Source organism: Podarcis erhardii (genome assembly GCF_964252035.2).
Source record: "Podarcis erhardii genome assembly, chromosome: 10".
In the NCBI taxonomy this organism is placed as follows: Eukaryota; Metazoa; Chordata; class Lepidosauria; order Squamata; family Lacertidae; genus Podarcis; species Podarcis erhardii.
In genome coordinates this window covers 40,107,632-40,129,295 of record NC_138500.1, presented here as the reverse complement: position 1 = coordinate 40,129,295, position 21,664 = coordinate 40,107,632, and the positions used below count along the sequence as shown (strand labels likewise).

General features: G+C 46.1%; 1 protein-coding gene across 3 annotated transcripts in view; it reads right to left on the bottom strand.

Annotated features, from left to right (window-relative positions):
• SLC6A15 (solute carrier family 6 member 15) overlaps window positions 1-18,767 on the bottom strand; it is a 51,851-nt gene extending 33,084 nt beyond the window's left edge. Inside the window, exon 1 of one of the 3 annotated variants that reach the window (XM_081878242.1) lies at window positions 18,477-18,767. The gene's annotated coding sequence lies outside the window, so the exon portion shown is untranslated. Of the gene's footprint in view, window positions 1-16,847; window positions 17,087-17,736; window positions 17,916-18,476 lie in introns of those variants that run through there. The other 2 variants (XM_081878243.1, XM_081878244.1) reach the window with 2 other exon arrangements.
• Window positions 18,768-21,664: the final 2,897 nt, after the last annotated feature.

Below are 21,664 nucleotides of genomic sequence, written 5' to 3'. Positions count from 1 at the left end.
TTGAACATAAAAATGTAAGATTAAACCATTTGTTTTAGAAGGCAATAGGGCAAGAAGGGCAAGAGGTGAGCTGGTAATTAAGATTCCATGTAAGATATATTATTACTTATTTGTCATTTATATATAGCTCTTTGTCTCCCATATAAGGGCAAGGAAGTGGGTGTATCTTTTGTGGGTGTATCTTTTGTGATTGGCTCTAGCAAACAGCCAATAGGAATTTCAACCAGGCTGATTGGACAGAGGCAGCCACAGGAGGAGCAAAGGGGGCTGGATTAAGGGAATATAAGTGCTGGCCAGAATGGCAGGAGGCCAGGCCAGAGCTTGGTAACCATGTACCACTGTGCCTCTTATTTATTTGTCTGACAAATAAATTACTATTTTAATTTCTCTATTGCTGCGTTGAATATTTCATTCCAGCTAAGCGTTAACCACAAGCAGGGTGCTACATTTTATGGTGCCCTGTGACTCGGATAAGTGGTCTGCTGGAACGCAGCCCCTTCGCCCTACTGGGCAGGGTACAAGAGAGAGGACAACTGCTTACCCAAAGCGCGCACTGGTAATTTTTTTCCAGGGGGAACGCAGAAGACTCGTCTGTCTGATACCCTGCTCACTGGCGGCGACGGACCGGGGGAAACAGGGAACCAACCAAGGGTAAGTGCACAAAGGGATTTTTGGCCCTCCAATTAATTGGGAGGAAGAGAAGTCTTGATCAAACTTCTGCGTCTCAGTAAGGGGAAACTGAGTACGCTAGGTGGTTGGGTACATCAGATGGTGATCTGGTGTAGGGAAAGGGAAGGATTGGGAGGTAGAGTGTGGTGAAGTATCCAGCGCATTGTATGTGTGAGAAAGTACAGAGCAATCTGTAGCTGACCTGAGTGTGGAGTGGGCAGTACTTCGATTCCTAGTGAGGCGACTCCATCTAGGCAAGGAAACCCACGAAGCGCGTCTGTGAGTGACTGAGTGGATACTTCACAGGGCCATACAATGGGAGTTGGGGGTTCAAAGGGGGAAAATACACCTCTTGAGTGTATGTTAAATAATTTTAAGAAAGCCTTCTCAGGGGCATATGGAGTCAAAATGACGCCAGAGCGCTTGAGAACGTTATGTGAACTAGAATGGCCAAAACAAATTACTGGATGGCCATCCCAGGGAACCTTTGATATAAATTTAGTAAGCAAACTTTGGACTGATATCGCCAAAGAAACTGGAGGGTGCCCAGGACAATTTCCATATATAGATTCCTGGCTGAGCACATTAAATAAAAATCCTCCATGGATAAGGGAATGCAAAGTCAAACGATGCAAATTATTGGCTGTAAAAGCCGAAGCTAGGAAAGGAATCTTGCCAAATAAACTCAAACCCATTTTTGAGGGGCCAGAGGAAGAGGTGCTTCCACCTCCACCCTATGCTCCACATCGAAGGGAGCTTAATCCAAACACTCCACCAGTTGTAACCCCAAGGCAAGAAACTGGAATGAATAATGGGAGTGGAGTCACAGAGCTTGATTCCTTGATAGATTATGATAAATATCTTCAGGAGGCATTGGAGTTCTATAATAAAGCCCAAGCAGAAGTGGTTATTCCACCTGTGACTCCTAATAGACCTCCATCTACAGTCTCCTTTAGTGGAACAACTGATTGCCCACCCCAAACCCCTGTACATCCAAGTCCCAGAGAAATGTTACAGAAGTTACAGGGAGACCTTGCTCGGTCAGCAAGCAATACAGCCAGGCGTATAAAGCTGCTAAAAGAACGCCTTGCGACAGATACCATCCCCTATGATTTGAGGCCCCTAGAGCAAAGTGAAGAGAAAGGTCACGTAGTAGCCCCTCTTAGAAGAGTATTTGATGCACTTGAGGAGCCTGCGCTGGTTAATGGGCAACCCGGACCACGGCCACCTCGAACTTCGACCCTGCAATATATTCCATTCACAACTACAGATCTGATGAATTGGAAAACACACACCCCATCTTTTGCAGAAAAACCTCAGGCTATGATGGACTTGGTGACTTCAATAGTAAATACTCATAGCCCTACTTGGACAGATTGTCGCCAGCTCCTAAATACTCTGTTCACCACTGAGGAAAGGAGAGACATAATTGAAAAGGCACAGATATATTTGCGTGAGCAGGCCAGAGCGGGAAATATTTATAATGTTGACCGTCATCTCCAAGATAACTTTCCCTTGGAAGATCCTAATTGGGATCCAAACAATGCAATTCACCTGGCCAGACTCACCACCTACCGCCAGACACTTGTGCAAGGTATCCGCAGGGCATGCCAGAAGCCCACTAATATGTCTAAAGTCTCAGAAGTAGAACAAAAACCAAATGAGAGTCCGGGAGACTTTTTAGAGAGGCTGCAAGAAGCCTATCGTATATGGACTCCTTTTGACCCTGAAGCCCCTGAAAACAGTAGAATGATTACTGCTACATTTGTGGCCCAGTGCGCTTCTGACATTCGTAAGAAAATTCAGAAATCAGAAGGATGGGAAGGGATGCTGATGAGCCAAATTATGGCCATTGCACGCCGAGTTTATCGGAATAGGGATGAGGCTGAGAAGCAAGAGAAGAAGAAGTGGCAGAAGGAAAAGATGGTAATGCTAGCCACAGCAGTGAAGCAAGACCACCGCCCCTTAAATGGAGGGCGAGGGCGAGGAAGGAATCCACCACTGGGAAGGAATCAATGTGCAAATTGCAAGAAGGAGGGTCATTGGAAGCGGGAGTGTCCTGAACCCCTGAGGTTGGAAGAAGTGCGCCCAGGCCCAGGCCCAGGCTCCGGCCCAAGAAACCAGGGACGGGGACGGGGAATGATCCGAGATGGAAGATATCAGAGACCAGGACAGGGACGGAGTAGAGACAATTTCATTGGACTGGCAGAAGAGGATTTTACCCAAGACTAGGAACGACCGGACTCCATAAAGTTAGGCTTCCAGGAGCCCACGGTCACGATTCAATTAGGGAGCCATTTAATAGACTTTATGATTGATACTGGGGCTGAATACTCGGTACTCCCAGAACTATTGCAGAAAAAGGCATCTAAAAGTGTAGTCATTAAAAGTGCCACTGGACAGTCAGCTAAGAGGTCTTTCCTCCAACCTTTGGAATGCCAGATTGGGGGACATCGTTTAACCCATCAGTTTTTGTATATACCTGAGTGTCCAATACCTCTCTTAGGCAGAGATATGCTGTCCAAATTGCAGGCCCAAATCACTTTCACTCCTCGAGGTCCAGAAATGAAACTGCCATCAAAAGCAGCAGGAATAATTACCCTCTCAGTACCTAAGGAACAATCATGGCGCCTAATGTCAGCCTTGCAAGTCCAACCCACATTGGATACAGAATTAAACAAGCTCCTCCGAACTCTACAGGTGCCACCAGGAGTATGGGCCGAAAATAGCCCACCAGGAATGGCTAAGAATATAGCTCCAATTGTAGTAACCCTAAAACCTATGGCTACCCCTGTATCTGTAAAGCAATATCCCTTACCCCGGCGAGCAGCGGAGGGCATCCAGAAACATTTGGACCGCCTATTAAAATATGGTCTGCTTAAGCCTTGCCAATCAGAATGGAACACACCCCTTTTGCCTGTTCGAAAACCTGGGACAGATGAATACAGGCCAGTGCAGGACTTGAGGCTCGTAAACCAGGCTATCGAGACCTTGCACCCAAATGTGCCAAACCCATATACCTTGCTGAGTTTGATCCCACCAGAAGCAACATTTTTTACTGTATTGGACTTGAAAGATGCATTCTTCTGTTGCCGGCTGGCACCACAGAGCCAACCTATATTTGCCTTCCAGTGGGAAGACCCTTTGACAGGAACAAAAGGCCAGCTAACCTGGACAAGATTGCCCCAAGGATTCAAAAATTCCCCAACTTTATTTGGCACTGCCTTGGCGAGGGATCTAACAAGTTACCCCTCAACACCGGGAGAAAAGGTGGTTCTGCAATATGTGGATGATCTTATACTAGCTGCAAAGGATTTTGATACCTGTAAAGAAGGGACAGAGGAACTGCTCCACTTGCTCTGGGAAGCTGGCTACCGAGTTTCCCAGAAAAAGGCACAGTTATGTTTAGAAAAGGTCAAATATTTGGGCTTTGACATCTCACACCAACAACGAGCATTGAGACCAGAGAGGAAAGAAGCTATTTGCCTTATCAAGGAACCTACCACAAGAAAACAACTTAGGGGATTCCTGGGAACAGCAGGGTTTTGTAGACTATGGATACCTGATTTCAGTAGTCTGGCCAAGCCCTTACATGAAAGCACTCGAGGTGCAGAAAAGGACCCATTCGTATGGGGACCTGAGCAGAAACAAGCCTTTTTAGTTATCAAACAGCGACTTATGGAGGCACCAGCCCTTGGATTGCCTAATTCGGAAAAACCCTTTCAGCTGTATGTACATGAACAGAATGGGATTGCAGCGGCAGTCCTGACCCAGAGATTAGGAAGTTGGAACCGTCCAGTAGCTTATTTGTCTAAACAATTGGACTCAGTAGCAAAAGGATGGCCTCCATGCCTAAGGGCAGTAGCGGCCACTGCGAGCCTTGTCAAAGAAGCTGATAAATTTACCTTTGGCCAGACGATGTATGTGAATGTACCTCATGCTGTTCTGACACTCATGGAATATAAGGGTAGTTATTGGCTAACGAACCCAAGGATGGCTAGATACCAAGGCCTATTGTGTGAAAATCCCAGGATTCATCTACGAGTAGTGAATATGCTCAATCCAGCGACTTTGCTGCCCCTACCAGAGGTAGATGATGAGGAATCACATGATTGTCTCCAAGTAATGGATGAAGTTTATTCCAGTAGACCTGATCTGAAAGATGAACCATTAAAAAATCCAGATGTTGTATATTATACTGATGGTAGCAGTTACCTGCATGAAGGTGCCAGACGAGCAGGATATGCTGTGGTCACCAATGAGGAAGTTGTGGAAGCTGAAGCTTTGCCTGCTGGCACCTCAGCACAAAAGGCTGAACTTATAGGTTTAACTAGAGCTCTGCAATTGGCAGCCGGATGTAAGGCAAACATCTATACTGATTCAAAATATGCCTTCTTAACCCTGCATGCACATGGAGCTCTATGGAAAGAAAGAGGTCTAATCGGAGCCCACGGGAAGGCTTTGAAATATGGACCTGAAGTAGAAATCCTGTTAGAAGCAGTATGGGCTCCAGAACAGATTGCTGTAATGCACTGCAAAGGTCATGGACGAGGAAGGGATCCAATAACCAGAGGAAATCATGCTGCTGACAAAGCAGCCCGAGAGGCAGCCCAAAAGCCTGTGGGAGGATTTATAGCAGCCCTCATACCAGAGGTAGTTCCAGAAGATGTTAAACCTCACTATACCCCAGAAGAGAGGAAGTGGGCTGAACAGGAAAGAGCAGTTGTGAAGGACGGTTGGATGATCCTGCCGGACAATAGGATTTATGTACCTCATCATCTAGCAGGTACAATTGTAAGAAATTATCATGAATCTACTCACCTTGGCGGTACTGCAACTAGAGAGAGTCTCAGTCGGAAGTTGTATATTATTAATCTATCACAATTAGCAACTTGCATTTCACAGAAATGTGTTCTTTGTGCTAAAAACAATCCCAGGCAGGGACCGGTACAACCTCCTGGAATTCAGCATGTGGGATACGTCCCCATGGAAAGCCTAATTGTGGACTTCACAGAGCTGGTCCCTTCTAAGGGATTCAAGTATCTCCTTGTGTTTGTAGATACTTTTACCGGATGGGTTGAAGCTTTTCCCACCCGAACTGAAAAGGCACGAGAGGTAACTAAAAGACTCCTCACTGAATTGATCCCAAGGTTTGGATTACCTAGATGCATTGGAAGTGATAATGGGCCAGCGTTCATTGATCAAGTAGTACAAGATGTATGTCGAGTCCTACAAGTAAAATGGAGACTGCATACAGCATATAGGCCTCAGAGTTCAGGGAAAACTGAAAGAATGAATCGGACTCTGAAAACCCAATTGGCAAAATTAACCCAGGAAACGGGATTGGGATGGGTAGATGTGTTACCCATAACACTGTTTCGTGTTCGGTGTGCACCCACAAAAAGACTTAAGTTGTCACCTTTTGAGCTCCTGTATGGGAGACCGCCCTCCTTTGTTCAGGATATTCCAGCTGACCTTAAACAAATAGGAGATCATGTGACACAGGAACAAGTGCAATCTCTCTCCCGTGTTTTTGTTTCTCTTAACAGGTGGGCCCTCGAACGCACGCCATGCAGCATTGCCGAGCCGATTCATCAGTTCCAGGCTGGCGATAGCGTATGGGTGAAAGAGTGGAAACGTGATCCACTTGCACCTAAGTGGCGTGGACCTTACACCGTCTTGCTCTCTACTCCAACAGCGGTGAAGGTAGCTGAGGTGACCCCCTGGATTCATCACTCTCGTTTGAAGAAGTCTGAAGGCAGTTGGACGTGCAAAGGTGACCCCTCTAATCCTTTAAAACTAACTCTCTCCAAAAACCCCTGTATCTAGCCCTACCGGGAACGGGCTAGGTCACGGGCAACATTTGACGACCGGCCTGCTGCAGCCACAACCTGGAAGCTGGCTGACCTGCGCACGCCTGAAGCTTGAGGAGCGTCTGAACCAGCGACTGTGAACGGAAAGATTCTCTAATACAATTGATTGACTGCCCCCCCTTGTGGAACAATTATCAGAGATATTACTCATTGGGGATCCTCGGGATATATGTTTTGGTCTTGGTGGTTCCCCATTTCTGTCACTGGGGGAATTATATTTGCTATCATAATAAGGTAATCTTTTGTGGAAGGAATGCATATACTAGACATCAACATGATTTTATTATTAATCCTGATCCCTTGGGAAGGGGAAGGGTCCTTGAATCTGACCAAATTGGCTAAATATGGATTCAGCCATGACCACAATATGTGGGTAGGTTTAGCTGAAATGGTAGCTAATGTTGCAAATAGGACCAATTGCCTTGTTTGCTCTCTTGGGCCAGATGATTCAGAGGGAGGTATGCCCTTATTACCGATACCATTAGATGCCATTGGTATGGTAAGCGAAATGCCACACCAAACTGAAATACAGAATTTCCCCGGATGGAACTCAACTAAACCATTACGAGTTATACCTGTACAAGGGGAATTCTGTGTACATAAATCATCAGATGCAGCTGATTCTCCCATGATAGGCTCTTCTCATTGTCACTATACTTGGGATTATAAGAAGAATAGTCATACCTGGGCACACGGTACTACCTATCGAACTCGGAATGCCTTGCCCTGTGCACCTCCTTTTATTCATGCATGGAAAGTGGTGTGGAACATAACTGTGACAGAAAAAGGCAATCTAACATACTGCACTGTGAACTCTCTACCCCTTTTGGTATTTCGCCTTCTGTACTCCCCGTACCAAAAACCTCAGACCCGATGGTTGTGGTGGATATGTGGAGAATGGGCATACAAGAAACTCCCTTCCAAATGGAGTGGGACTTGTTTCTTGGGTTGGGTATTACCACCAATGTGGATTATGCCCACTAGTTCGGCCAGGCGAACACGAAGGAATGCTGATATTTCTCATATAGCAGGAGGAAGTACCCAAAGTTGGAGCGGTACTGATGATTGGCCGCCAGAGCGCATTATAGCCTATTATGATCCTGCCTCCTGGAATCCTGGTGAGCTCATACAAGGGGCACGGGATCCTATTTATAATCTAAACAGAATAATTCGATTGCAAGCAGTAGTGGAACTTGTAACCAATGCAACGGCCCAAAGTTTGAGACTTATTGCACAACAGTTGGATGAAAGTAGAGCCGCCATTTTGCAGCTGAAAATGGGAATGGATTATGTACTTGCCAGGCAGGGAGGCCTATGTGGAGTCTTGAACTTGACAGGGAATGCCTGTTGCTTTAACATTTCTGATAATGGTGAGGCAATCCGTGTGTTGGCCACAAAGATGGAGAATATAGCACATGTCCCAGTACAAACATGGGAAGGATGGGATATGGGATGGCTCACCAATTGGTTACCTAATGTCACAGGACTCAAAGGGATACTATTGTCTTGCTTGTTTTTCTTGACAGTAGTAGTATTGGTTTTATGTATGATGCCATGTATCATTTCATGTTTTAGAAGTACAATTAGCAAGATGGTTTCAAATGAAACTCTACCTCATATCATGGCCCTATACAGAGCTTTACCTCAGGAATGTGATGAAGGTCAAGCTATCAAGGACACTTGGGATGAAGGTCCTTGAGCTTGAAAGGGGGGAATGAGGCATCTAATCATAAGCCTGCATTTTTATCAAAGCTTCTATATGTTTAATCAGGGCTTGCATTTTAAAAATGAGCTTAAAAAAAGGATTTTCAAATGTTTCATGCCAGGCAAAAGACCAGCTGCCTAAAAGAACCTTGGCAAGATGTTTTTCCTCCTAAGACAAGAAGGGCCCCATTGATTTATAGTAGAAAAACAATTCTCAAAGTCATAAAAAGGGAGAATTACATATGCTGCCCCAAGGCTGAGAAAACACCATTAGGAATGGGGAAAGATAATACCAATGTGCCTCCCAGTAAAATGAGCCAGATCTTCTTTCTAAGGTTGAAAGGCCAGGAGCAAAAGGGAAAAACATTTAGCTGACAGAAAAAGAGAACATTTTTGAAGAGGCTTCTTTTAAAAGCTGTGTTTTATTGAGTTCCTTCCTTTTCACTTTGAGAAGCTTTATTCTTTTAAGAGGCTACCTATGATAAATGTATGAAATATATTAGCTTAAATATATTGGCTTAAATGTAATTATGCAAAGGATTTAAGGAATGCTAGATTCTTATTTCATATGGTTGTAAGAGTTGTATTTATCCTGAAATTAAGTCAGCCACCAGCCCCCCCCTTGCCAGACAGAAGACGCCATCCGGGCAGTCTTGATATATAGTTGTCAGGCATTTTGTTTAGAAACATTAAATGAAGGAAATCTTTCAATGTTTATGTGAAACTCAAGATCCTTGACATCTGTTGAACATAAAAATGTAAGATTAAACCATTTGTTTTAGAAGGCAATAGGGCAAGAAGGGCAAGAGGTGAGCTGGTAATTAAGATTCCATGTAAGATATATTATTACTTATTTGTCATTTATATATAGCTCTTTGTCTCCCATATAAGGGCAAGGAAGTGGGTGTATCTTTTGTGGGTGTATCTTTTGTGATTGGCTCTAGCAAACAGCCAATAGGAATTTCAACCAGGCTGATTGGACAGAGGCAGCCACAGGAGGAGCAAAGGGGGCTGGATTAAGGGAATATAAGTGCTGGCCAGAATGGCAGGAGGCCAGGCCAGAGCTTGGTAACCATGTACCACTGTGCCTCTTATTTATTTGTCTGACAAATAAATTACTATTTTAATTTCTCTATTGCTGCGTTGAATATTTCATTCCAGCTAAGCGTTAACCACAAGCAGGGTGCTACAGCTGGGGGCAGGGAAAGCAGAGCTTCCCCCTCCCCCAGCCCCCAGAACGGGACCCAGAGCGATGCCGAAGCTGCGTGCAGCTTTGGCATCGCTCTGGGAGCTTGCGGGGCTGGGGGAGGGGGAAGCCCTCCGCCAGCCTTCTAACCAAGTTGGGGGACAGCGGGAAAGGCACGCTGCGCCTCCCACTGTCCCCCGAGTTTGAGGGACTGGCGACGGGGAGCAGCAGGCTTCTCCCCCCCGCCAGCCTTCTAACCAAGTTGGGGGACAGCGGGAAAGGCGCGCTGCGCCTCCCACTGTCCCCCGAGTTTGCAGGGCTGGTGACGGGGAGGAGCAGGCTTCTCCCCCCCGCCAGCCTTCTAACCAAGTCGGGGGACAGCAGGAAAGGCGCGATGCACCTCCCCGCTGTCCCCCGAGCTTGAGGGGTGCGCACCGACCCCTCTCGCTCTCCAGGCTTCAGCGAAAGCCTGCATTCGCCCCATAGGACGCACAAACATTTCACCTTCATTTTTGGAGGGGAAAAAGTGTGTCCTATAGGGCGAAAAATACGGTAATTAAGAGACTGCTATGGGAAGTTTGCAGCCTTCCCGGCCCTTCCAAGGAGATGGGGGGACTGCCTTGCCAGCGGTGTCCATAATTCACCCCCGGATTCAAAAGAAGGGGGTGTGGACACTTGGCACAAGCCCTCGGGTGAAGTTGGCTCTTCCTGACGCTGTCTCCAATCAGCGCACTGGTTCGCTTTAGCTCAAAATATATAATTGAAAATATATAATTGGAAAGAAGCTAAAGCACATACATCAAGCAAAGATTGGGAGTTAAGACTGCTGATTAATGGATCTCTGTGAGCGGAGCGACAGGTGGGACAAATAAATCAAGTGATGAATCACCATTAAAAGACTGGTATGTTTGGAGTGAAACAGAAAGGGGGTGGAGCGAAAAACTTTTCTTTTTTTTGCCTTATGTGAGTATTAATAACCCTCCACCCCAGAGAGAAGAATCGTTGCAATTTATTAATCACAAGCAGGAATTCAAGAACTGTGTGGAGTGAATTATTGATCAAAGAGAGGATTGGTAAACATCGGAGAATGGAGGAAAGTTTTATGACGCAGTTTTAAATGGTGTCTTGCCAAGACAGGCTTGCCTAAGAAGGACGGGGGGAGGAGGACCAGGGTCATCGGAATGTGAATGGTGATCAGAATGTGACCTAGACCTGGCAGAGCCCTCTGAGATATGCTTGGCAAGCCTGGGAAAATCAACGGACAGACTGAGGGAAAGTTCTTTACGGAGGTGTGGAAATGGCGTCTGTCCTTATGTGATATGATTTTTGGAGAATGTAAAACCCACACTGAGGATGTTTGTTTTCAACCCGCTTGTGAAGATTATCAGAGATCGCAAAGAAAGGAATATATGATAACAACAAGAAGATGAGGAAAGTAACAAAGAGACTATCTGGACAGAAGTGGATAGAACTGTCTAATTAAAGCAGCAATATAAGTGATGTTTGGACCCCTGTTCGGAGCTTGAAGTATGGGTACCCCCAACAAAAAAATAAAAATCTGGCTGTATAATTTGGAACTAATGTGTTTTGATTGTCCTGTTAATAAAAATTATATTTTTTTTTAAAAAAAGAAACTGTCAAGACAGGAAGCAAGTCAAGCTGGTTTCTTAAGAGGCTGCAGGATCTCCACTTACAAGGGTTTTCCTTGGGAATGAGACAGCAAGCATACAAATTCCATGCCCATCATTCCAGTTTGGAGGATCAGAGTTCCTTCTGTTATCAGCACTCATTCACTTCATCCAGCACTTGGATGAAATTGCTGGATCTGGTGCTTCCCACGTTTCTCTCAGTGTGTGGGCACGGTTCTTTAGGTCCAGGACGAACTTTTTTTTTCTTTTGGTCTAATGCAAGGGGAAGTGAGACAACCTTGGCTAAGAATAATCCCCATTGCTCATGCTACTGATTCCTCTCCTAAGAGCACCGGTCATAGCTGCCTCACAACTGTGAAGAAACTTGGTGACTCTCTTGCATCAGCTTTCACATCAGCCTGCCCTAGTGCCTGCAGGATCCTGCTCCCAGCCCACCACCTGCTGAAATGGGGACTGAAAGAGGCCTTCAGACCCAGTTATGGCATGGGAGGGGACAGAGAGCCCTTATGTCCCCAGCTGTGACCAAATCACCCCTCCCCTGCTTTAATGAGACTTGGAAAAGCCTTCTATTCATCCCAAGAGAAAGCTTTCCAGTGAGCCTATTTGTTGCAGTGTGGGGCAAACTTCCTGAAGATTACAGCTGGGAAGAGAAGGTTAACTGCTGCAGCAGCCTCCAGAAAGTTTGGCCCCATGATGCTTTGAAAAAAGTGAAAACACATTTTTCAAGCTTAATTTATGGTGGGGAGAGTGAGTGTGGTGGTATCTGCACATGCATGTGTGTGGTGTGGTGGTATGCGCAGGCTGCACATGAAAGATTTGCTGGTTTGCAAATGTACCACAGGGCCCTAAAAAGGTTGCCAGCCCCCCTAGTGACTAATCCCATACACAGCTTCTAATCTATGTCAGTTTCAGTTCTAGGAGAAACGAAGAAAGAAACCTTTTCTTGAACGGTGAGGGAGAAAAGTAGTCTCATACTGTTTTGTTTTCTTCTTACATGCTTTGTGAACACTTCTATGAGTACATAGGTAGCTATCACATCGTTAATAATTTCAGTAAGTGTAGTAAGTCTAGTTTCAAAACTACCTCTGGCACGGAGCTGGGTGAATGTAACAGTTCTGACAGATGCCCACAACATTTGCATGCAAAAAGGCACACATATGTTGATTTCAGCATCACGGGTTGGGGTTCTGTAATTTAGCTTTGAATGCAGCTTGAGGTTCTATGGAGACTTCTGAATTAGTTTTTTTTTCTTCTGAAGGACAATGAAGAACATGGATACCACAGCCAACAACAGCTCCACAAAACTGCTGCCAGCACCGTTAGGAACTATTGCCTCAGCCCAGTCTAAACTGACCCCTCCTCCTTTCAAAAGCATGGCAGCAGCACAGCAGCCAAGAAGGGTCTCCATACCCACAATCTATGCAGAGTAAAGCAAATGCAGCCAATTCTGTGAAGGCATTTTAAAAAGCACATATAAAATAATAAGGAAATTCCATCCCATCATCCACATCCATCATCGGAATTCCCCAGCAGCAAAGTGCCTTTGAGAACATGGGTCCCCTGCCCATCATTTGGGTCCCATTCAGTGCCTTTTCTCAGGGAACTCTAACTCTGTCTCCTCCAAAGGCCATGATAACTGGGGAGATGGATAGAAATTAAGCTGCTGTTCTAGTTTCTATCGCATCTTTCCTAGTTCTAAGCAAGGCCCCTTTGCTCCTTTGCCCTGTCTTGATTCTTGAACGCTAGATGTGATGGGAACTAGATGTGATGCTAACTGCCTACTTGAATAACTATCTTAGACTAGGAAGTGGACAGAAAAGAGTCTGGGATGGCAGCAGCTAAATGGCTCCCCAATTCCCTCAGGTAATCAGGCTTTTCTACCCTGGTGCTAAAGGGTGCCTTGCTGAAGATTTCTTCTGTGATACAGTCGTTCTTTGGAAGTTGAATGGAATCCGTTCCGGAAGTCCGTTCAACTTCCAAAAACTTTGAAAACCAAAGCGGAAGCTCCTGCAGCCAACCAGAAACCGCGGAAGCACCGTCAGACGTTCAGCTTCCAAAAATAGTTCACAAACTGTAACAGTCACTTCTGGGTTTGTGGCGTTCGGGAGCCAAAACGTTCAACTCACAAGGCATTTGAAAACCAAGGTATGACTGTACATTATTTATAGATGTTATCTTGGAGGTCAAGTGGAAAAGAGGGAGTCTGCATGTTTTCATCTACTATAGGGATGCTAATATATTGCACCATTTACCAATACCCCTTTCCTCCTAGTCTACGGATTATGGAGTGGTCCGATATGTACATAACTCCCCTCCCTCCACAAGTTGGTCTTGCCCCATATCCTGGAATACACTGGTAACTCGAAGTCCAATACAGAAGAACTTGGGAGAGCCAATCAGAGTGCAAGCAAGCCACTCTATGCCCGCTTTTGCTGCATGTGAGAGTTGGGAAGGCATAGGGTAGAGTCAGAGGCCAGCTTTAAATCTGAGTCAAGATATCAAGTCTGCAGCAAAGCAGCTCATGTGAGTGGTGCACACAATGCCAACTTCTAAAATTGGAGCATAAAGACACTGCTGCAAAATATATTTAATTAAGAAGCATGTTGTGCCTCTCCCCCAAGCATACTGTTGCTATACCTGCTGTTTCAGGGGAAAGAATTCAGGTATTATAAAATTGGGGCGAGAAGTACAACACCAACAAAGCAAAGATGACCTAATTAAAATGTGGACAAAACACAGTTCCCATGACAATTAGAATCCAATCATCAGAGAATGAAACAAAAGAAAGAAGCAATCAATGAAAAAGGAGACAAGTAATGCCTAAACTTAAAAAAACAACAACCCATAACTGACATTATTTGAGTATAAGAATAAAACTATTACCACAGCATTGCTTTATTGCGAAATATGTATTTTTACAGGATAAAAAAAACCTATTTGCCTGATTAAAAGTGCCCATTTTTAGTTCTTCATTAGTTGATATTCATGCCTATATTCTAGGGAAGAGGAAGGGATTCCCAGGCTCAGAGGTCAAATGCCCTCCAAACTCTTCCCAAGCCATGCCCCTCAAAGACACTGGTCAACACTCAACAGCTTTGGCCTGGCTGGGATGCATCCATGAACTAGGATAATGCTTCTTGCTTGGATGGGTGGAGAGATGGGTGGTGGTGGTGTGTGTAGAAATGTATGACTTCTGCATGGCTGGAATGCAGCTTACAACACATAGTTAAGAGTTATATCTGTTGCTCCACCCACTTTTTGCTTCTGGTCCTGCCCACATTTAACCGATGTCACCACCCATTTTCTGCATCTGGAGCCTTCCACTGTCATGGTTTGCCTCACCCATGCCCTGAAGGTGGCCCAATAGGTAACACAGCCCTCAGGTTGAAAATGGTTCCCTGCACCTGTTCCAGAAACCTGCTGAGAAAGGTGCCTGGAAGCGCATGATAGTAATTTGAGATACTCCATCATATCAATTTGATGATGGAGTTAGAAAAGAATCAGCTTAGGTGACTTGGCTTCTGCCAGAAAGGCAGTGGTTCAGTGATCCAATAGGATGGAGAACACACCTATCACAAGGGTCAAGTCTCCCCTAGATCCTGTTAGCTTCTGTTCTTCTCTTCCTTTTTGCAGGGGGAGAGGGAATTATTGAGCCACTGCATTTTAATAAAACTAACATTTGCAAAAGCATTGTAGAAGGGTCCAACTCAAATCACTACTTATACCAGGCCATATTCATCTTTCTTGGTATGTTTCTAACTTTTAAAAGTTTGGGGGGAAAGAAATCTGAAAGGAACAGTTTAGATTCTGTATAAGAAAAGAAGACAGATACCACATTTTTTGCTCTATAAGACTCACTTTTTCCCTCCTAAAAAGTAAGTGGAAATGTGTGCGTCTTATGGAGCGAATGCAGGCTGCACAGCTATCACAGAAGCCAGAACAGCAAGAGGGATTGCTGCTCTCACTGCGCAGCGATCCCTCTTGCTGTTCTGGCTTCTGAGATTCATAATATTTTTTTTCTTGTTTTCCTCCTCCAAAAACTAGGTGCGTCTTGTGGTCTGGTGCGTTTTATAGAGCGAAAAATATGGTAACTTTGGGGTGGAGAGGAGATGTGATGTTGCATCAGTTGCTCACTAGTTCATGCATACAGTAGCTTGCAGTTTTGTCTCCTAGGTTAAAATTGCTTCCTGAATTTGCAACTGTTCAGGCTCAAAGGAATGTGGGTGTGTATTAAAAAGAAAAAACACAACGCTTCCCGGTATTCCAGATAATAATAGTGCCTAACAACTATTATCTGAATTACCTGTAATTACAAGGGAAGAGCAAAGTGACATTTTGGCAGGATCATGCTTAACAATTAGTAACCATATATTCTTGCTGATACCAAGAATATTGATGCTATAATTCTAGTGAACAGATCTTCAAAAGCAAGTATATAAGCTGATGAAAGCAAACTGCTGATGCAATTTCATGCTATGTTTGCAGAATAATCTGCTTTTTCATAGGAAGTAAAATCTTTCTCTTTCAATTTCCTTCCATTACAGAGTAAGGGAAATCCCCAACAAATCTTAGTGCATTGTCACAGCATAGCATAAGATCTGATGAAATATCTTAGACTTATGTCATCAATTTTCTACTTTAAACACATCACAAGAGAGGCAAAATTTAACTGCCGTGTCTTCAGATGGACATAGCAAGTACCTTCTTATTTTCAAGTCTCAATTTTCTTCAACATATACATCTTATAACCCCACTATGATAAGTATTTATCAATGCTAAATACTATCTAAAATGGCTCATTTGTCCCTCACTGACTGCCATTGAATGCAATAACTTAAAAACAAGACATTAATGTTGCCCAGGAAAATCAAAACTCTTTAATAAACTGAACCATTTTACATCTTATCAGTGAGAGGTGGGTCTGTTTATAACAGCTTCAATTGTAGCCTCCTTTCTGTGAATGGTACACAGTTCACCAACACAGGATGTGGCTTTCTTATTGCCCACATCCCCCCTGGAGCAACCTGTGTTCCCTGAAAATCTGCTCCTGCAGACTGGGGAGCCCTTCGGAATGGTGTATGATATAGTGCAGCTGCTGAGCAGAAATTGCCCCCTTCCTTGTGTGAATGGAGAAACAACTAACAACACAGTCCTGCACACCTCTACTCAACAGTAAGCCCAGCTGACCTTATTGAGACTTACAGGTAAATGTATTTACTAGGAAGTAAGGTTCATTGAGCACAATGGAACTTCTAACATTCACAGGACTGCACAGTAAGGATTCAAGTCAAGTCTTTCTCATCTTATTGGTGGCAAATATGTATGCACAGAGAGAGAAAAAGAGAAAGCGAGAAATAATTGTGTGATTATATATTAAATTGATTTATATAATTGCATTCTAAGATAAGATAATACATATGTGTGTGGTTTTGTATTGTAAATTTCCTTCAGTAATAAATATATATAAATTATATATATAAAATTCCTAGACAGGCACAGCTCGTAGCAAATACATACTGGGTCGTTCTGAAGGCTTACAAGTCATGCCAAACAATAGCAACACAAGCCTGTTTTGGAATACCCCTAAGTAGACAACAGGCATCACTGAAAAAAACGGGGTCTATAGCAACATGGTAATTGCAGAAAGAAAGAAAAATATATTCCCTTTATTTGGGAACTATAAAAGGGGTGAGGTTCACAATACCGCAAAAAAGGAAAAAGCAAGCTCTGTAGACAGCGAGCAGGGCTCCTCATTAACATACACACCCAAACATGGTGACGTCACCCCGTGCCAGGCTTGCGCCCGCCCACAATTACTCCAAGCAGGCTGGGATTAGGGATGCACTAGGAAAGCAGAGCGTGTCCTTGTAGCGAATTGTCACCGGTTACATGTCATGGAGAGCAGAGCATCAGCCACTGGAGCTCTTCCCCTTCAGACACCTCGGAAAGGGTTGGTCTTTATTCCTCTTCCCGATTCCAGAAAAAAACAAAAACAAAGCAAACCCCGTCCCTTTGTGCCTAGTTATCCTCTCTCTCCCACTTTCCACCTGCTATTAAATGAAAGCTCTGGGAAGCGATGCAGGCGTCCTTGGAGAGGCGTGCCTCATCCTCTCGGATCGACAAGGATCGCCTGCCCAATTCACACCCGTTTCCTCGTAATAAGCTCCGGAGACACCCAAATAGCTCTGCGTGCGAGTCCGTTCCTCCGAGCGAGCGAAGCGCGGGGGTGCACCTCTCCTTAACCATCACAAATCCACAGGCGGTGTGGATTGGGGGGTGGGGGGCGCAAGTTCATCAGGCATTAAGTTCAGCCTGATGGGGGGGGGGCTTGAAATGGCCCGCTTTCCCACCCGATGGCAATGAAAGGAAGTAAAATGCCCGCCACGCGTCATTGCGTAAAATGCCGGATTCCTTCTACGGGCGATCCAAACACACACCTTCACCTCCTCCCACAAAAGGAAAATAAACGAGCACGAGGATTTCGGGCCACGCTTGGCAAGACTGCCAAGAGGGTGAGAGGATATGGAGATGCTACTTTCTTACAGCAGGATCGCCAGATAGGAACGAAATCGATTTGCATTGGGCAGATGGATATATTGAGGGCGGGGCGGGGGGCACAACACAGACAGCAGCGCTACCTCAAAATCCTGCTAACCTACATGGCTCTTCTTTTCCTCTTTCCCTCTGGCCAGCCTCCAGCCCGCTGCCTCGCCACGCCTCGCCCAAGAAGGATGCTCAGTTCATGCTGGGTACCCGGAGCCCAGGATGCGCTGCTCATCTTTCTGTCTGCTGGTGATGGTCCCAGGGTCCAGCTACGTAGCCTGCGCTTCCCCATAGCGTCTTCGCCGAGGCCATCATTGCGCCTTTCTATGCCACTAGGGATCGAGACAAGGGAGGGGGGGGAATCTCATGCCTAGACTCCCTTGTACGAGACGGTGCTGGAAGAAGCGAGGGCGACAGGCAGTGCCCACCATGGATCCAGACTATTGCCTGGTCCGGGATTCATTCCGCCATCCCTGCAAGCCCGGCCTTGCAGACAGACACACGGGGGCTTCTTCTGCACATGATGGCGCGTGGCACCGGCCACTACCCATTGAGGAAAGTGCCATCGACCGAGTCAAACCACGAATCTCTCTAGCTCAATATACACCATGCCCATTCTTCAGAAACCAACGAGATTTCCTTTTGGGGGGGGGTGAAGATTATTATTCCCCACTCGATCGATCCAGAGTCCACGGATGGCAAAGATCCCTCCTCCTTCCCATCAAAGAAACCTGTCTGTGGCGCTCCTCGGCGACCACGAGGCTCTCCAGCCCAGCCATTTCTGCCCCCCCCCCTTTGCCCCTCTCACCCAGATCCGGGGGCTCTCCTGACTGCACCCCCGCCTCGCCTTACCTCCTTCCGCGCCCGGGGTGCCCCGCCTGCTTCGGCGACTCGACAAGCGGCAGCCCCTGCAATGTGGCGGAGGGCGGCGAGAGGAATCAGCGACTGGCGGAGCCGGCAGGCGGTCGGACGCGCGCGCGCGCGCGCTTGTGTGTGTGTATGGTATCGAGCTATTTAAATATATATTTCTGCGCGAGGGAGAAGGGACATGTGCGCGGCTCTTCCTATGCAGGGGCGTTTAAAGACTCGGAGGGGGGAGGGGGCGGGCGCGGGAAAGGCAGGGCGAGAAGAGCCGCCCCTCCCTTGGCGCAGCGCAGTCTGCAGCAGCAGCAGCAGCAGCAGCAGCACGCCAGAGCGCGGCGGCGGGCATCTCCTCCCCCTCCCAGTGGCGTAGCGTGGGTTGTCAGCACCCGGGGCAAGGCAAATAATTTGCGCCCCCTAACCCGTGGATTTGCGCCCCCTAACCCGTGGATTTGCGCCCCCTAACCCGTGGATTTGCCCTAACCCCAGATGTTGCGCCCGGTGCGGCCGGCCCCCCACCCCCACCCCCCACGCTACGCTACGCCACTGCCCCCTCCCGCTCTTCCCTCAGCCTGTGCGGAGCGTGCGCCTTCTCTCCCGCCGGAGGGAGGCTCTCCGCCGCCGCCCCCGCCGCCGCTCGGAGGTGCCCCCCCACCCCCACCCCCCGGTAGCGCGCAACCCAGCCCGGAGGCTTTTGTTCCAGAACAAAGCGCAGCGACTTCCCGGCCGCCGGTTCCCTCGGCCGCACCCCACCCTCGTAGGTAGTTCTTCCAGCGGGACGTTGCGGCACATTCCGCCTTTCCAAGAGGGCCATGTGCTCGTGGAGGAGATGCGGCGGCCGCGGCTCCCTCACAGTGCGCATGTGCGCCCAGGCCGGCTCTCGGGCTTTGGACGAGAGAGAGACTGGAGAGACGTATGTGTGTGAAAGCAGCCCTGCGCGCAAAGGGGATAGGAGCCGAGGAAGATAAACGGAAAGTTGACATTCAGGGTTTCCTCGGAAGGGCCTTTTACGCATATCGGCCCATTGCTGGCGCTTCTTCGTTTCCCGATTCTCCCAAGTGGAGTGTGTGTACCGGAATGTGTTTCATCCCTTAATAGTCAGGAACAATAGATCTGAATATGGCAGGTCATCGTTGGTCAGTTCTCGAATGCCTGTTTCTTGATGGGGAGAAATGAACACAACAAACCAGAGCGGGGATTAAGTGTTGATTCAACAGAAGGGGAATTAGTAGCAAGAATTAGTAGCAAGAAAGTGTAGCAAATTTGTAGGGAGTCACTGAAAAGTGCTGCATATGCATGAATGAATTTGCTCTTGTACAGCTATCACCTTTGAGAACTTTCCTTGAGCTAGGTCAGGACCAGCTCTTCCACTGGGGAGACTGAGGCAGCGGTGGTGAGCTGTTGGAGAACACACTGTGTGTGCTGCTCAGCCTGCTCTGTAGCCTCCGATCTGAACTGCTGCTCAAGGGTGGTGGAAGGTGTTGGCATGTATGAGTCAACTACTAGTTCTGTTGGCTTTAGGACATGGTGAGGTTGCCATCTGGTCCTTCATTCCAAGTAGTATATACAGTGGTACCTCGGGTTACATATGCTTCAGGTTACAGACTCCGCTAACCCAGAAATAGTACCTTGGGTCAAGAAATTTGATTCAGGATGATAACAGAAATTGTGCTCCAGCTGCATGGCAGCAGCTGGATGCCCCATTAGCTAAAGTGGTGCTTCAGGTTAAGAACAGTTTCAGGTTAAGAATGGACCTCCGGAACAAATTAAGTACTTAACCCGAGGTACCACTGTAACCCACACTTCCATGCAAATATGTCAGGGAAGTATACAGCATATAGGAATGATATCAATAATACATTGGTCTGGAGAGGCTGATTTGTGGATCCATCCCTACCTAGAGGCTAGTGGCCTCCCATCCCCTTCTGGCAGAACCAGTCTTATCACTTAGCAAGGCAAAAACTGAGAAACCAGGCAACACTAGACTGTAAATCCCTATTGTGTTCTGAAGCCATTTCACATGCAGAAGAATAGATCCTATTTAGAATATGTATAAAGAGATAATTAGTATGGGATTCGACTGAGATCACCAGCAGGAAGGCAGTTCAATTAGTGTGAACATCTGTTGATTTTCTGGCACCTTATCTACCAAATGCAACCCTCTATGTGGATATGGTAAATTGCCATCATAAAACCTTATCTGCTTTATAAGTGTACACTTGGTTTTAAAGGCAGGCTTAATGAAAGGAAGAGGGTTTTTTGTAGCAAAACAAAGTGATGGTCAAAAATATTGTTTAGATTTCCCAAGGCTTCCTAATTGAAAATTATTTGAAATAATTTACCGGCCCTTTTTCACCAGCACAAGTAAATCAATTAGTCATAGGCAAATGTGTGAATATATTTCAGAAAATCTTACAGATGGAAAACACTGTGGATTTGACCACTGGTTGCTATATGGACTTATCATCCATTGAATAACCCTGCTATTACACCTCTCAGTGTGTGTGAATCAGTATTTTAAAATCAGTGCAGATTTGTTTAGTAGTGTTGGGGCCAGGTTTGGGATTTGGATGACAATCATATCCAAATCCCAATATGGGATGGGTATTTTCAGTCCAGGTTATTTCTACAACCTATAACTCAAACTCAGAACTGAAGTGCAACAGGTAGAGGATACTGGGCTATTGATCAGGCAAGAGATGAAACCAGTTTCCTGGTATTTATATACATGACTTGGCCAATTTAGAAGCTTCATCAGATTTTCTCGTAAGTTAGACAGGGCGTCCTGGCAAAGCAAGGGGCTTACATTGTTTTCCTCAAATAATGGTTGTGGGGATAACCATAGTTCTCATACTATTAGAAGTCAAGGCCATCCTGAATGTTGAAAGATGAAAGGAAATACTTCTTCACACACCACATGGGTAAATTGTGGAATGTTCTCCCAGAACCACCAAGTTGGAATGGAATTAGACAAAATCATGGGTAATAAGGCTGTCAATGGCTACTATCCATGATGGCTATGTTCTGTCTCCCCCGTTGAAGGCAGTACAGTATATACCAATTGCTGGGAATCACAAGTAGGGAGAGTGCTATTGCACTCAAGTCCTACTTGCAGGCTTCCCATGTGCATCTGGTTGGCCACTGTGAAAACAAGATTCTGAACTAGACATGCCTTTGAT